This window comes from Oratosquilla oratoria, chromosome 2 (genome assembly GCF_046742065.1).
Source record: "Oratosquilla oratoria isolate Oo_2021 chromosome 2, ASM4674206v1, whole genome shotgun sequence".
In the NCBI taxonomy this organism is placed as follows: domain Eukaryota; kingdom Metazoa; phylum Arthropoda; class Malacostraca; order Stomatopoda; family Squillidae; genus Oratosquilla; species Oratosquilla oratoria.
In genome coordinates this window covers 49,547,805-49,552,804 of record NC_134778.1, presented here as the reverse complement: position 1 = coordinate 49,552,804, position 5,000 = coordinate 49,547,805, and the positions used below count along the sequence as shown (strand labels likewise).

The 5,000-nt window shown below is 48.9% G+C and overlaps 1 pseudogene; it reads left to right on the top strand.

Annotated features, from left to right (window-relative positions):
- Nucleotides 1-3,453: 3,453 nt before the first annotated feature.
- The window catches only part of LOC143035838 (uncharacterized), a 1,976-nt pseudogene continuing 429 nt past the window's right edge, over nt 3,454-5,000 (top strand).

Below are 5,000 nucleotides of genomic sequence, written 5' to 3'. Positions count from 1 at the left end.
ATTTGATAAGTCGGTAGACACTAGATTTGTGCCTATTTCTTGGGGGCAAGCAAACGTTGTGCACGGTTTAAAAAAAAGGGTGATAAATCTTCTATGCACAATTACAGGTCAATCAGTCGGATGTCGGTTGTAGGTAAAAATGCTAGGCTCAATGATAGCTAATTAAACCAAGGCTCATATCAAGAGACATAATTTGATTCGTGACTCACAGCATGGTTTCACCAAGGGTAAGTCATGTGTAACTAATATACTTATGTCCACAAGACGACAGATAACAATAACAATTGCGATATTATTTAACTTGATTTTAGCAAAGCGATAAACAGAAACTGGTGTGGTGTGTGTGTGTGTGGTTAACTAATGTAATAGACTTAGTAACGATGTTGTGAGCGTAGAAACTATTGGTTGCTTTAAGAGAAGGGAAGACAACTTTATGTATGAGGATGATAGGTCCTTGCTACTCCCTCCGTTTTCGAAATTTCTTTTTGTCACATTTTTTGTTTCCTCTTGTTACTTTCTAATCATTTTTCAACGGCCTTTTCTTCTCTATGCTCTTCTTTTTTGTTTATATTTTCTCTTTACTTTCTACGCCCACATTCTACCCAAAACTGCTCTTGTTTGTTTTTTCAAGCATCCATTATTCATTTTCGCTCTTCGTTTTATCTCTTGTTAGTACGTTGTTAATGTTAGACTTTTCCAGTTTCTGTGATTTTTCTACGTTTCATTAATTTTCTATTCAGATTCATTTCGTACGTATGAAGTGCATCGCAGAAAACATTTAAAAATGTTATGAGAAAAAATAGAATGTTACAACATGTTTTGGGAATAAAGATAACTAGCTGAACAAAAAAGCAGACGAGCTATATTTATATCATATTATGTCATACGTGTGGACAATTTTTGCATGCATAATTCCGCTTACATTTCTGTGAAATTACCAGCACGCTTGTGGAAGTGAATGTTTACTTATTTGTGTCTTGTGTGCATGTGTATGTGTGAGTTTATATATATATATATATATATATATATATATATATATATATATATATGTACACTGTGTGTGTGTGTGTGTGTGTGTGTGTGTGTGTGTGTGTGTGTGTGTGTGTGTGTGTGTGTGTGTGTGTGTGTGTGTGTGTGTGTGTGTGTGTGTGTGTGTGCGCGCCCATATGTGTGTACTTGAGTGTATGTGATTTTTCACTATGGTCTTGGATCACGTGATGGACACGTGACCAACAGCTATTCCCCTCCCGGGAAAGAGCTCAGAGCTCATGTATGATCGATCTATGGGTAATGCTGTGACCTTACACGCACATACACACCCAACTCCCCGCCCACGCAAGTTGGAGAAACGACTCGCACCGCAGAGATACTAACATTATTTCAGCCCTGGGCGGGATTCGAACCCGACCGCCATAGTGGTGGCCGGAAACTCTACCACTGCGCCATCGAGTCGTATATTGGTGTCTTTGAGTGTGTGTGTGTGTGTGTGTGTGTGTGTGTGTGTGTGTGTGTGTGTGTGTGTGTGTGTGTGTGTGTGTGTGTGTGTGTGTGTATTCACCTCGGATCTGCTGCAGCCTCTTTGCGAGACAGCCAGACACCACCCTACCGCAGTGAGCTGAGCTCATTATTAGCAGATCTCTGGGTAGGTCTGAGACCACTCACACTCCACACACCGGGAATGCAAGGTCACAACTCCTTGACTAACGTCCCGTACCTACTCGCTGCTATGTGTGTGTGTGTGTGTGTGTGTGCACGCGCGCGTATGTGTCTGTGTACGTGTATATGTGTGTGAGTGTGTGCGTGAATGTGTGTACGTGAATGTGTGTGTGTGTATTTGTGTGTCTGTATTTGTGCGCGCGCGCGCGCGCCTGTGTGTGTGTGTGTGTGTGTGTGTGTGTGTGTGTGTGTGTGTGTGTGTGTGTGTGTGTGTGTGTGTGTGTGTGTGTGTGTGTGTGTGTGTGTGTGTGTGTGTGTGTGTGTGTGTGTGTGTGTGTGTGTGTGCACGAGTGTATGTACGTGAATGTGCGTCTATTTATGCGTGCGTTTGTGTGTGTGTGTGTATTCACCACCATGGTCTTTGGATCACGTGTTTGACTCGTGATCGACAACTATTTCCCTCTCGAAAGAGAGCTCAGAGCTCGTATGACCGATCTATGGGTAATGCTGTGACCTTACACGCACACACACCCCCAACTCCCCGCCCACGAGAGTTGGAGTAACGACAAGAAGCACAGCGATACTGAAATTATTTTCAGCCCTGGGCAGGATTCGAACCCTGACCGCCGTGGTGACAGAGACTCTACCAACCGCGCCACCGAGTCGTGTGTGTGTGTGTATGTGTGTGTGTGTGTGTGTGTGTGTGTGTGTGTGTGTGTGTGTGTGTGTGTGTGTGTGTGTGTGTGTGTGTGTGTGTGTGTGTGTGTGTGTGCGTGCGCAGGCGCGCGTATGTGTCTGTGTACGTATGTATATGTGTATGTGTATGTGAGTGAGCGTGCGCGAATGTGTGTACGTGAATGTGTTTCTATGTGTGTGTGTGTGTGTGTGTGTGTGTGTGTGTGTGTGTGTGTGTGTGTGTGTGTGTGTGTGTGTGTGTGTGTGTGTGTGTGTGTGTGTGTGTGTGTGTGTGTGTGTGTGTGTGTTTGTGTGTTTTGTGTGTGTGTTTGTGTGTTTTGTGTGTGTGTGTGTGTACAAATACACACACACACACACACACACAGTTTGGCCAATATAAGATTTGTTACATTTAAGGCATGGAATTGAGTAAACAGAACCCACGTTTACTTTAGGTGAATCTTTAATTAGCTTCCTTTTTATAGTATTGTTGTTTTTGAAAACCAAGTTGATATTGAATTGTTTGAGAATATTATAAAAATTAAGCTAATTAAAAATTCACCTAAAGTAAACGAGGGTTGTGTTTACTCAATTCCATGCCTTAAATGTAACAAATTTTATATAGCCCAAACTGGCAAAGACCTACAAACAAGGATAAATCAATACAAGTATAGTGTAAGGATCGGGCAAATTTCCAGTGGCCTTTTGTTCATGTAAGAGACCACAACCATCCTACTGACTGGGAAAATTCTAAGGAAATAATTTCTTGTAGGTCTTTATTAGAAAGAAACATTATCGAATCCAGTCATATTAAGCATACCTTCGATCAAAATATTCATTTAAGTTTAGGTTTGTATAAACTTAATTATTTTATTATCAAGAAAATTGAAAAAATGGCTCCAAGTGTTACCAGGCCCAGGTGATGTAACGTCATATGATCAAATGTCCTTAAATGTAAACACTTGTCAACCTGGTTATGAAGCATCTCCTGTGTCCTTACCATGTTCCCTACTACTTTATGTATATATATGCGCCTATATCTCTGTCACTTTGGACTTGGAGAAGGCATTCGAGCTGGCCAGCCCTCACGCCATCCTCGCCGCCCTCGTAAGGAAGGGCCCGATGGGAAGGATTCTAGCCCGGCTCCGTGACTATCTGCAGCATCGCCGCGCCAGGGTAAAATTCCAGGGCCTGAAGTCCAGCCTTCAGAGGTTGGAGAACAGGACGCCCCAGGGCGGCATCCTTAGCCTCCTCCTCTTCAACCTGCTGATGGAGCAGCTGGTGACCCTGCCCTTCCATATTGGCACCGTCCTCCTCAGCTTCGCCGATGACCTCGCCCTCGTGGTCACCGGGAGGGGCAACAAACTCGGGAAGGCACAGCAGGCGCTCGACCTTATCAGCGAGAAATGCGAGGAGCTGGACCTCAAAATCTCGGCAGAGAAGTCCCGCGCCATGATGGTGAGGGCTGCCAACCCGGCAGGTCAGCTCTGCGTCCAGGGCGTCGGACTGGCCTGGGCCAACTCATACCAGTACCTCGGGGTATGGGTGGACAAGTGGCTGTCCTTCACAGCCCACGCCGCCCACCTGAGGGAAAGGGCCCAGGCCAGGCTGAACGTAATGCGAGCCGTGACACGACCCACAGCGGGGACCACTTTCTCCGTCCTCCGACTGTACTTCGTACTTGCAGTGCGCTCCCTGGTGGACTACAGCGCCCCAGTCCTCATATCGCTCTCCCGTAGCCAACAGGAGCGGCTCGAGGGGCTGCAAAACACCGCCATGAGGACAATGCTGGGAGCTACGAGATGGACCAGTGCGTGTGCCGTGCAGAACGAGACCCGCCTGGTGCCACTCACCACCACAGTCGAACAGATCGTGGCCTGCCGAGTGGCAAGGGTCCTGCAGCGCGACTCCGAAGGAGTAGCACAGAGGAGACTACGGCTTGCAATGACGCAAGGGAACGATGTCCTTCACCACAACCCGTGGTTACTCCAGTCCACCCTGGCCACCCACAGCCTCGCCCACATTGACGGCTGGCGCTGGCAACACGCCGACCTCCCGGCCCCCACCTACCGAGCCCCACCCCTGTAGAAGTCACCCACAGCAGAGTTCTCTACCACCCTGCTACCGGCCAGCAAGGCGCTCTGCACCACCGAGGAGCTAAGGCAGCACACTCTCATGGCGGTGGCGTGCCATAAACTACACCGACGGCTCGGTCGACCCCAAAAGTGGCAGGACGGGTGCCGCTGCCATCACTGCCGAGACCGAACTGCTCGAGAGGACGCCGGATTACTGCTACACCCTGCAGACGGAGCTCGTGGCCATCCACATGGCACTGGAGCACGTCCAAAACCGCCAGGAGGCCACTGTGGTCCTCCACACAGGTTCCAAGACGGCGTGGCAGGTCCTCCAGCAGCCGCACCCCAGCAACAACGTGGGACTCGTCACCGCCATCCCGGGCAGCCGGCAGAGCCTTGCCGCACAGGGACGTCGGGTAAGGCTGCACTGGATGTCCAGCCACGTGGGCGTGCGAGGCAATGAGTCCGCCGACGTTGCTGCAAGAAGAGCCGCTGGCGCCCCCCACGTGACCAGGCACGTGCCACCTAGCCTGTCGTACGTGAAGGCGCGAGCCAGGCGTGCCGCAGCCCACCGCGCCCACCAGACTCACCGGC